Source organism: Schistocerca gregaria, chromosome 7 (genome assembly GCF_023897955.1).
Source record: "Schistocerca gregaria isolate iqSchGreg1 chromosome 7, iqSchGreg1.2, whole genome shotgun sequence".
Taxonomy (NCBI): domain Eukaryota; kingdom Metazoa; phylum Arthropoda; class Insecta; order Orthoptera; family Acrididae; genus Schistocerca; species Schistocerca gregaria.
In genome coordinates this window covers 48,332,795-48,345,897 of record NC_064926.1, presented here as the reverse complement: position 1 = coordinate 48,345,897, position 13,103 = coordinate 48,332,795, and positions in this window count along the sequence as shown.

Genomic DNA, 13,103 nt, shown 5'->3' with positions numbered 1-13,103 from the left:
TGGTTGCCCCGGTTGCTGCCCGCAGTGGGGCCGAGCCTTCGCCTGTGGTTGATTGGGAGGTCGTTCCAAGGCGTGGCAGTCAGCGAAAGGCGTCCCCGGAGGCTGATCAGAAAGCCTCCCCGGTGCGTCTGTCAAACCGGTTTCAGGCACTGTCTCTGGCTGAGCCAGATGCAGCTGCCTGCCCTGTTTCAGAGGATCATTCTCAGCCTTCAAGGACCGGGCAATCGCAGAGGGTGGGCTTACTGGTAGTTGGGAGCTCCAATGTTAGGCGCGTAATAGGGCCCCTTAGGGATACGGCGGCTAAGGAAGGGAAGAAATCCAGTGTGCAGTCCGTGTGCATTCCGGGAGGAGTCATTCCTGATGTGGAAAGGGTCCTTCCGGATGCCATTAAGAGCACAGGGTGCAGCCAGTTGCAGGTGGTGGCACATGTCGGCACTAATGACGTGTGTCGCTTTGGATCTGAGGAAATTCTCTCTGGATTCCAGCGGCTATCTGATTTGGTGAAGGCTGCCGGTCTTGCTTACGAGATGAAAGCAGAGCTCACCATCTGCAGCATCGTTGACAGAACCGACTGCGGACCTTTGGTGCAGAGCCGGGTGGAGGGTCTGAATCAGAGGCTCAGACGGTTTTGCGACCGTATTGGCTGCAGATTCCTTGACTTGCGCCATAGGGTGGTGGGGTTTCGGGTTCCGCTGAATAGGTCAGGAGTTCACTACACTCAGCTGGCGGCTACACGGGTAGCGGAGGCTGTGTGGCGTGGACTGGGCGGTTTTTTAGGTTAGAAGGCCTCGGGAAAGTGCGGGATGGGCTGCAATGTCAAAGGGTGCTTGGCAATTACAGGACGTGCTTGGATCAAGCAACAGTCGGAATTATAGTTGTAAATTGTTGTAGTTGCGCTGGAAAAGTCCCTGAGCTTCAAGCGCTAATAGAAAGCACAGAAGCTGATATCGTTATAGGTACAGAAAGCTGGCTAAAGCCTGAAATAAGTTCTGCAGAAATTTTTACGAAGTCTCAGACGGTGTTCAGGAAAGGTAGATTAGGCAGAATTGGTGGTGGAGTGTTTGTGTCTGTCAGTAGTGGTTTATCTTGTAGTGCAGTCGAAGTAGATATTCCGTGCGAATTGGTATGGGTGGAGGTTATACTTAACAGCCGAATTAAGTTAATAATTGGCTCCTTCTACCGACCCCCAGACTCCGATGATAGAGTTGCGGAACAGTTCAGAGAAAGTTTGAGTCTCGTAACAAATAAATACCCCACTCATACGGTTATAGTTGGTGGGGACTTCAACCTACCCTCGGTATGTTGGCAAAAATACTTGTTCAAAACCGGTGGTAGGCAGAAAACGTCGTCCGAGATTGTCCTAAATGCTTTCTCCGAAAATTATTTCGAGCAGTTAGTCCACGAACCCACGCGAATTGTAAATGGTTGCGAAAACACACTTGACCTCTTAGCCACAAACAATCCAGAGCTGATAGAGAGCATCATGACTGATACAGGGATTAGTGATCACAAGGTCGTTGTAGCTAGGCTCAATACCATTTCTTCCAAATCCATCAGAAACAAACGCAAAATAATTTTATTTAAAAAAAGCGGATAAAGTGTCACTAGAAGCCTTCCTAAAAGACAATTTCCATTCCTTCCGAACTGACTATGCGAATGTAGACGAGATGTGGCTCAAATTCAAAGATATAGTAGCAACAGCAATTGAGATATTCATACCTCATAAATTGGTAATAGATGGAACGGATCCCCCGTGGTACACAAAAAAGGTCCGAACGCTGTTGCAGAGGCAACGGAAAAAGCATGCGAAGTTCAGAAGAACGCGAAATCCCGAAAATGGGGTAAAATTTACAGACGCGCGAAATTTGGCACGTACTTCGATGCGAGATGCCTGTAATAGGTTCCACAACGAAACATTGTCTCGAAATTTGGTAGAAAATCCGAAGAAATTCTGGTCGTATGTAAAGTATACAAGCGGCAAGACGCAGTCAATACCTTCGCTGCGCAGTGCCGATGGTACTGTTATCGACGACTGTGCCGCTAAGGCGGAGTTATTGAACGCAGTTTTCCTAAATTCCTTCACCAGGGAAGACGAATGGAATATTCCAGAATTTGAAACACGAACATCTGCTGCATGAGTTTCTTAGAAGTAGATACCTTAGGGGTTGCGAAGCAACTCAAATCGCTTGATACGGGCAAGTCTTCAGGTCCAGATTGTATACCGATTAGGTTCCTTTCAGATTACGCTGATACTATAGCTCCCTACTTAGCACTCATATACAACCGCTCGCTCACCGATTGATCTGTACCTACAGATTGGAAAATTGCGCAGGTCGCACCAGTGTTCAAGAAGGGTAGTAGGAGTAATTCATTTAACTACAGACCTATATCATTGACGTCGGTTTGCAGTAGGGTTTTGGAGCATATACTGTATTCAAACATTATGAATCACCTCGAAGGGAACGATCTATTGACACGTAATCAGCATGGCTTCAGAAAACATCGCTCTTGTGCAACGCAGCTAGCTCTTTATTCGCAAGAAGTAATGGCCGCTATCGACAGGGGATCTCAAGTTGATTCCGTATTTCTAGATTTCCGGAAAGCATTTGACACCGTTCCTCACAAGCGACTTCTAATCAAGCTGCGGAGCTATGGGGTATCGTCTCAGTTGTGCGACTGGATTCGTGATTTCCTGTCAGGAAGGTCGCAGTTCGTAGTAATAGACGGAAAATCATCGAGTAAAACTGAAGTGATATCAGGTGCTCCCCAGGGAAGCGTCCTGGGACCTCTGCTGTTCCTGATCTATATAAATGACCTGGGTGACAATCTGAGCAGTTCTCTTAGATTGTTCGCATATGATGCTGTAATTTACCGTCTAGTAAGATCATCCGAAGACCAGTATCAGTTGCAAAGCGATTTAGAAAAGATTGCTGTATGGTGTGTCAGGTGGCAGTTGACGCTAAATAACGAAAAGTGTGAGATGATCCACATGAGTTCCAAAAGAAATCCGCTGGAATTCGAGTACTCGATAAACAGTACAATTCTCAAGGCTGTCAATTCAACTAAGTACCTGGGTGTTAAAATTACGAACAACTTCAGTTGGAAGGACCACATAGATAATATTGTCGGGAAGGCGAGCCAAAGGTTGCGTTTCATTGGCAGGACACTTAGAAGATGCAACAAGTCCACTAAAGAGACAGCTTACAATACACTCGTTCGTCCTCTGTTAGAATATTGCTGCGCGGTGTGGGATCCTTACCAGGTGGGATTGACGGAGGACATCGAAAGGGTGCAAAAAAGGGCAGCTCGTTTTGTATTATCACTTTATAGGGGAGAGAGTGTGGCAGATATGATACACGAGTTGGGATGGAAGTCATTACAGCATAAACGTTTTTCGTCGCGGCGAGACCTTTTTACGAAATTTCAGTCACCAACTTTCTCTTCCGAATGCGAAAATATTTTGTTGAGCCCAAGTTACATAGGTAGGAATGATCATCAAAATAAAATAAGAGAAATCAGAGCTCGAACAGAAAGGTTTAGGTGTTCGTTTTTCCCGCTCGCTGTTCGGGAGTGGAATAGTAGAGAGATAGTATGATTGTGGTTCGATGAACCCTCTGCCAAGCACTTAAATGTGAATTGCAGAGTAGTCATGTAGATGTAGATGTAGATGTCACAGGGACATTGCCACATCTAAGACCGCCATCTTGAATCCATCATCTTGAATAAATTTGGCAACAATGCAGAGTTGGGAGGTGTTCTTGTTGCCTCGCTACTCCTGTGTAGATTCTGACGTTAGCTTTTGTGATATGAAACATCACTGTATGTATTACTAAATCTGAATTACTCATTGTTTTCATCATTTACCAATGGAAGGATAGGCAGTGATGAGTAGTAGTGTACTTTTAATGTCAAATTGGTATGCTAGTTAATTAATTGGATGGTGTGCACGAAGACTGGAAGAAGAATGATGTTCTCCTTCCCGGCAACATACGTGCCATAATTGTAGCTCCATCCAATTGCGGCAAGACAAATGTTCTAATGTCGCTGCCCACTAGGGTTTCGAAGCGTTTACGTATTGGTATAGGAGCAACTGCAAGCAGAAACTGGCATGTTCTGTTAGAGATTGAGATAACAGCTAAAACTGTTAAAGAGCGGTTTATGTAAGTGCAATGGGAAGAACTGTGTCGTGCAAAAGGCTACACCAAGCAGCAGTTGACTGCCGAGTATCATCCAAGCCATCTTCCTCTGGACGTTTACTGTGCATCTCTAGCTCTATCCATACAACAGTGTACATTGACACTGCACTTCGTGTGAAATTGGGTGTCACATCCATTTACCTACAGCACTCCACCATTACGAACTTGTTTGTTCTATATAGTGTTGAAAAGAGTGAACAGATGGCTGTCTTCTGATAAAGCTATGTATAGGGACATTGCAGAGCATCTAAGTACGAACAGTGTGCAAGTAGAATAGTGGGTCAATATTGTGCCAAAGAAAACTAATTTACTGTCGATAAATTTAAGACAAATACATGCAGAATTCTGCAAGAAGGCTTAATATTAGGTATTCTGTGCTGGTATTAAGATAAAGAAAGAGGCTACCTAGCACAGACTGAGACCTTTTCCCAACAATTTCCAGATATTGCAGGGAGTGAAAAAGATGATGGTTGAGTTACTGAATAAAAAATGTACATAACCATGTATGTGTTTTTATTTTTTACCTTCACTATATTGGAAGCACTAAAGTTATTGGCATCAGTATTTTCACCATAAATAATCAACAGCAGATAATTATGTCATTTAACTAAATTTTCTGCAAAAGCCCATCGTATGCCACTACCTTACAGTATCATAGCATGGCACAATGTTCATTATTCTCTATAAAAACCCAATTCACGCCAGCACCTGACGTAGTAGGTATCCTGGCAGAGTGGGTGAAGCATCATGACTTCGTTGGATGCGAATGGAACTGTGATGGTTGCACGAAGACTGGAAGAAGAATTATGTACTTCTTCCCGACAACATACGTGCCATAATTATAGCTCCATCCAATTGCGGCAAGACAAATGTTCTCATGTCGCTGCTAACACATCCGGATGGAGTCCACTTTGAGAATGTATGTGTATTTTCATATTGGTAAGAAAACGGGGGTCGCTACACTTTCAACTTCCCAGTTTCCATTACTTTTCAAGGTCACCCAGCCACCCACTACCCCAATCCGAAATACATAAACATATATCGATGTTTATAGGAAAAGTCTTAGTATTTTCGGTACGTTAGCAAGTAGGACAGGTAAATATTCACATACTAAACTTTATTAACTTTTGCATATTTTCCTTATTTTTAGTAGGTGTACTTGTCCAATTTAATTTTTAACTTATAAGTTAAATCTATATCTGAATCATCCATTTCTTTCTCCGACCAGTAATTTGACAAATATAGAGAAGGCATATTATCGAATTCTGATAGATATCTAATTTTCTTCCTATAAAAAACCTGTGTTATCGTTTTAACTGTCAGCTCAGTTCCTCCCAGCAGTTCTTCTAGGAGAAAGCAGTTACAGGTTTTAGTTTTTCCTCTTATCTCCTCCGTGACGCTATTGTTTAAGCATTCCACATCATCCACTCGATCCATTTTGTAGTTGTACGTTGTAGCTCCAACCTGGTAATACCATCTTCCTTAGTCAAAGGAGACGTAAAGCTTTCTCGTAGTTGCGTATCTGGATACTTTATAAAATGGTTCCCGATAATTTTTTTTTAAATCCTCGAGTTGTGATTTGACAAATAAATTTGTTATACACTCCTGGAAATTGAAATAAGAACACCGTGAATTCATTGTCCCAGGAAGGGGAAACTTTATTGACACATTCCTGGGGTCAGATACATCATATGATCACACTGACAGAACCACAGGCACATAGACACAGGCAACAGAGCATGCACAATGTCGGCACTAGTACAGTGTATATCCACCTTTCGCAGCAATGCAGGCAGCTATTCTCCCATGGAGACGATCGTAGAGATGCTGGATGTAGTCCTGTGGAACGGCTTGCCATGCCATTTCCACCTGGCGCCTCAGTTGGACCAGCGTTCGTGCTGGACGTGCAGACCGCGTGAGACGACGCTTCATCCAGTCCCAAACATGCTCAATGGGGGACAGATCCGGAGATCTTGCTGGCCAGGGTAGTTGACTTATACCTTCTAGAGCACGTTGGGTGGCGCGGGATACATGCGGACGTGCATTGTCCTGTTGGAACAGCAAGTTCCCTTGCCGGTCTAGGAATGGTAGAACGATGGGTTCGATGACGGTTTGGATGTACCGTGCACTATTCAGTGTCCCCTCGACGATCACCAGAGGTGTACGGCCAGTGTAGGAGATCGCTCCCCACACCATGATGCCGGGTGTTGGCCCTGTGTGCCTCGGTCGTATGCAGTCCTGATTGTGGCGCTCACCTGCACGGCGCCAAACACGCATACGACCATCATTGGCACCAAGGCAGAAGCGACTCTCATCGCTGAAGACGACACGTCTCCATTCGTCCCTCCATTCACTCCTGTCGCGACACCACTGGAGACGGGCTGCACGATGTTGGGGCGTGAGCGGAAGACGGCCTAACGGTGTGCGGGACCGTAGCCCAGCTTCATGGAGACGGTTGCGAATGGTCCTCGCCGATACCCCAGGAGCAACAGTGTCCCTAATTTGCTGGGAAGTGGCGGTGCGGTCCCCTACGGCACTGCGTAGGATCCTACGGTCTTGGCGTGCATCCGTGCGTCGCTGCGGTCCGGTCCCAGGTCGACGGGCACGTGCACCTTCCGCCGACCACTGGCGACAACATCGATGTACTGTGGAGACCTCACGCCCCACGTGTTGAGCAATTCGGCGGTACGTCCACCCGGCCTCCCGCATGCCCACTATACGCCCTCGCTCAAAGTCCGTCAACTGCACATACGGTTCACGTCCACGCTGTCGCGGCATGCTACCAGTGTTAAAGACTGCGATGGAGCTCCGTATGCCACGGCAAACTGGCTGACACTGACGGCGGCGGTGCACAAATGCTGCGCAGCTAGCGCCATTCGACGGCCAACACCGCGGTTCCTGGTGTGTCCGCTGTGCCGTGCGTGTGATCATTGCTTGTACAGCCCTCTCGCAGTGTCCGGATCAAGTATGGTGGGTCTGACACACCGGTGTCAATGTGTTCTTTTTTCCATTTCCAGGAGTGTATATCTTTGCAATTGGAGCTCGTCCACGTTAAACGGTCTGTTCTTGCTGTCTTATCATTGTCCACATACACATTGCTGCAGCCCTGGCGGTCTCCCTCCATGCAGAAGTCGCACATCACGATTTTATGGAAAATTCGGGGAAAGTCTTCAAAATGGCTCTGAGCACTATGGGACTTAACATCTTCGGTCATCAGTCCCCTAGAACTTAGAACTACTTAAACCTAACTAACCTAAGGACATCACACACATCCATGCCCGAGGCAGTATTCGAACCTGCGACCGGAGCGGTCACGCGGTTCCAGTCTGAAGCGCCTAGAACTGCACGGCCACACCGGCCGGCGGGGAAAGTCTTCCATTGTGTCTAAACCTAAAAGGCAACAACCATCTACAAGTAGCTGCTGCAATTTTCCAATCAACTCTTCCATTAGAACATCCAATTTAACATCGTCTAATTACATTTCATGTGGTATAGCCACAGGATTCTTGTATTTGTTCGAAACGGTTTCTAGTGCTTCCTTGCCGATTTTATCCAATATTCCGCTTGCTGTCACACTGTCACTTCCACGTAGGAGATATGGTAGCTCCGCCTTGACACCATGTATTGCAGTGACGAACTTGAAAAATTTACTACGTAGATAATCGTTAAATGAGCCGCACATCACCTTCTTTAACATTACAGATCGTCTCTTCTCTAACTGTTCCTAGAAGTTTACTTGATCACAGATTTTATCTACCATAATGCTATGGCAAAACGGTACTGTAATAGGAGTAAGCACATATGAATACTTCTTGCTAAGGAGCGTATCATTTTCGGTGTAATTTATGTTGCCAGTGTCAGAAACAAGATTGTCCTGGTTCTCCAGTAGTAACCACAAACCAAAGCGTTCATCGGTTGGTATAGTCCTCCCCTCTAACAGCTGAGCCATGTTAAGCACTTTGAAGGAATCCATGTTGACACTTTCAACTACCAGAGAAGACTGATCGGCTGCAGCTGTCAAGCCTCCTTTTATATTCTAAATATGCCGGCCACGTGGTCTTCCGTTCATACATTCTAAATCTGAGTGTACTCACAATCCAACTGTGTACTCCTAGCCAAATTGTGCTATGGTTGGAGGACCTTGAAAAGCAGTTGAAGCTGGGCAGTTGAAAGCGTAGCGACCCCCTTTTCTTACTATCTGGATAAAAAATGTATATAAAAATGTACATGTTTTTATTTCTTACCTCTCATTATATTCCAAATGCTTAAGCTATTGCCCCAGTATTTTCACTGCAAACGTGCAACATCAGAAAACGATGTCATTTAACTAACCTCTGTAAAATCTCAACGCACGCCATTACCTGACGTAATGACAGGTCACTGTGTTCATTATTTCCCATAAAAACCCATTTAATGACAATACCTGACATAGCAGATACCATGGCAGTGTGGGTGCAACATCAAAACTTTTTTGCAAGCGACTGGGGCTGTGACAGCGTGCAAGAAGACAGGAAGAAGAATGGCGTACTTCTTCCCGTCAACGTGTTGTTGTTGTCTTCAGCCCTGAGACTGGTTTGATGCAGCTCTCCATTCTACTCTATCCTGTGCAAGCTTCTTCATCTCCCAGTACCTACTGCAGTCTACATCCTTCTGAATCTGCTTAGTGTATTCATCTCTTGGCCTCCCTCTACGATTTTTACCTTCCACGCTGCCCTCCAATACTAAATTGGTCATCCCTTGATGCCTCAGAACATGTCCTACCAACCGGTCCCTTCTTCTAGTCAAGTTGTGCCACAAACTCCTCTTCTCCCCAATTCTATTCAATACCTACTCATTAGTTATGTGATCTACTCATCTAATCTTCAGCATTCTTCTGTAGCACCACATTTCGAAAGCTTCTATTCTCTTCTTATCCAAACTATTTATCGTCCATGTTTCACTTCCATACATGGCTACACTCCATACAAATAATTTCAGAAACGACTTCCTGACATTAAAATTATACTCGATGTTAACAAATTTTTCTTCTTCAGAAAAGCTTTTCTTGCCATTGCCAGTCTACATTTTATGTCCTCTCTACTTCTACCATCATCAGTTATTTTGCTCCCCAAATAGCAAAACTCCTTTACTACTTTGTCTCATTTCCTAATCTAATTCCCTCAGCATCACCCGACGTAATTCGACTACATTCCATTATCCTCGTTTTACTTTTGTTGATGTTCATGTTATACCCTCCTTTCAAAACACTTTCCATTCCGTTCAATTGCTGTTCCAAGTCCTTTGCTGTCTCTGAGTCAATTACAATGTCATCGGCGAACCTCAAAGTTTTTATTTCTTCTCCATGGATTTTAATACCTACTCCGATCCTTTTCTTTTGTTTCCTTTACTGCTTGCTCAATATACAGATTGAATAACATCGGGGAGAGGCTACAACCCTGTCTCACTCCCTTCCCAACCACTGCTTCCCTCTCATGTTCCTCGACTCTTATAACTGCCATCTGGTTTCGGTACAAAATGTAAATAGTCTTTCGCTCCCTGTATTTTACTCCTGCCATCTTCAGAATTTGAAAGAAAGTAGTCCAGCCAACATTGTCAAAATACGTACAATAATTTAGTTACACCCAACTGCGGCAAGACAAATGATCCAATGTCGCTGCTAAGACATCCGGACGGAATCTGCTTTAAGCATGTATGTGCATTTTTCCAAGACCACTGTTTCAACCCAAATACCAACTATTCCAGGTGATACTGCGGGTTAGATGGTGTGACATACACGACATTCAATGAGATCAGTGATATCCCTCCATCGGAAAATGTAAAGCCAAACGCAGTATTCATATTTGACGATGTTGCTGTGGAAAACTAAGGTCAAATTAGGCGATATTTCTGTTTCGATCGCCATACGGCTGTTGATGTATTTTATCTGTCAGACAGATCCCATAATCCCTAAACAGGTGCGTGACTGCTACGGTCGCAGGTTCGAATTCTGCCTCGGGCATGGATGTGTGTGATTTCCTTAGGTCAGTTAGGTTTAAGTAGTTCTAAGTTCTCGGGGACTGATGACCACAGATGTTAAGTCCCATAGTGCTTGGAGCCATTTGAACCATTGGAACCAAAACAGATAGTCAGCGATAATGCAAATCTAATTATAGCATTCAGACAGGACAATCTGAATCTAAAGCACATTTTTCAGGCTCAAGTAGGAACCCATATGTTCAATGATTTTGTAAAGATATGTGCAAATTGCTTGAAACACTCACAGTATGGGTTTGTTGTTTTTGACAAAACAAGAAAACTGAATGATGACAGATTGGAAAATATAGACGGATATGCTGTTACTGAGCAGGGACATTAGATGAAAGAATTAACGTAATTGAAAAGAAAATAGGAGACTTAACTGAAGGGAAAATAGCTGTTACCGAGAAGGGGGAGCAGCATTAAAAGCAGAAGAGCATATATTTAAAACTTCATACTGCACAGATGTCCGATTAGTATACTACGAGGTGTTGACTAAGCATATTGAGGCATGGAGGGTCGTTCTAGAGAAGTTATGTCTGCTGAGGTTCGGGCATTTGAAGCAGGAGGAGTTCTTTAGCCGTCAGGAGGAAATCAATCAGCATGATTCCCTTCGTTGCAGCTTTGTTTTTACAAAGATATGGACAGGGGTATAACTTTTTAAAATGGCACCCGGTATTTTCTTATTCGGTAATTCGTTTCCTTTCCTAAAGACCTATTTAAAAATGTATCACAGTGTACCATTCACTGAAACACAATGTTATTAACTACATAACACAACAATGACTTTGAGCCCGGGATCCCAAACTCATCCAGTTGCTGGAGTTGTCAGAAAACAAATGCGAATCAAGTAAAAACATAACAAAATATTGACTTAGACTCCCCTGTACCACTGCCCAGGAGTAGAGCATTCAAAGGTATAAATTGGTATATTCGTTCAATGAAAGAATTATTTACTGCTTGCAGTGTTACTTGCTGAAGAGAATTACAAACAAGCACGATACGTCCCTGCATGTCCTCTGTAGTTTTTGCAGTATCGCAATAAACAACGTCTTTAATGCATCCCCAAAGAAAAAAGTTCAGAGGATTTAAATCAGGAGACTTAGCAGACCAAGAAACTGTTGCCAATCCATCTGGCAGGACACCTTTGCTTCAGAACACGACGTACACGCAAGGTATTATGTGCTGGACACCCATCGTGTTGATACCACATAAGTATACTAGTTTTTAGCGGCACTTCATCCAGAAGAGGAAGAAGAATTCGTCTGATGAAGTTGGTATACGCTGTGCTGTTTAGACTACCATTGATGAAATAAGGGCCAATAACTGTAGTACCAAGCATCCCACGTCTACATTGACGGTGATGTTTCACCAGCCATGGTGGGTTGTCGCTGGACCAATAATGCATGTTATTTGTATTTATCTGTCGTCTGTTTGAGAAGGAACGTTCATCGGTAAATAGAACGTTGAAGAAGAAGTTCGAACTGCCGAGGATTTGCTGCTGTGCCCACTGACAGAATTGCACAAGATTCTGGGAATCATTCCCACGCAATTTTTGATGTAGGTGTACATGGTAGGATGGAACCGGTAACGTGTAAGAATACGATGTACTTTGGTTTTAGGAATCCCAATCTCGTGTTGAAGCTGTCATGTGCTCACATGTGGATTCATAGCAAACGAAAGCGAGAACAGTAACTTCGACAGCTTCGATTGTGCGAGTGCTACGACGATTGCGTTGTCGTGGGTTGAAACTTCCCGTTTCCTGAAACCTCGCAACAAGACGAGGAAACATCCGTCGGGAAGGTGGGTTCTTGTCAGGATATCGCTCTCTGTACAGTTCCGCTGCCTGCGTAGCATTTCACCTACCTTCAACAACAACAACAATAAAAGATACGTTTTGTCGATGTAGTTTGTAGGAAGGACAGCATTTACAGTATGCCTACTCTGCACAACAGTATTTAAAAGGACTAAACTCCTGTCCTAAATGTACCCGTACATAAGAAAATAGTATTGCAAACACTCTTCTGCTAACTTACATTCCCCATAGTGAGTAGCATTTCCACCATCTCTTCTTCGGTGTACACCCTACTCACACAGCTCTTCAACTGATGATGGTTGATGGAATGATGGGTGTGCATTCTAATTATGTTTACATTTGTCCTCCGTCGACGTCAGCACGTGGATGTGTGACATTACCCTGAGTACCTACACTAAGCGCTAGGAGCGTCAACGTCAGTGTTGTGTTATGTAATTAATAACGTTGTGTTTCAGTGAATGGTACACTGTGATACGTTTTTGAATAGGTCCTTAGGATAAGAAATGCATTACCGAATAAAAAATAAAGGACACCATTTAAAGAAGTCATACCGTTGTTCATATCTTTGTAAAAAAGCCGGCCGGGGTGGCCGAGCGGTTCTAAGCGCTACAGTCTGGAACCGCGCGACCGCTACGGTCACAGGTTCGAATCCTGCCTCGGGCATGGGTGTGTGTGATGTACTTAGGTTAGATAGGTTTAAGTAGTTCTTAGGTCTAGGGGACTAAAGACATCAGAAGTTAAGTCCCATAGTGCTCAGAGCCGTTTGAACCTTTTCTTGTAAAAAAAACAAAACTGCCACAAAAGAAATCATGCTGATTGATGTCCCCCTGACGGCTGAAGAACATTTGCATCTGGACAAACAGTTATTTAGGGTGGTCAGTATAAATAGGACACCATGTATAGTAATGGTGTTTTTATACAATATCCCAGTGTTCTGTGATATCACTATTGAGGTATCGATCATAAGGACACAACGAAATTACAATAGTAATCCGTTGTAGTTTCTACACACTTTATTCAGTCATAAAGCATTATCAAATCACAGTCACAATAATAAAGGCGATTGCCTTATAAGG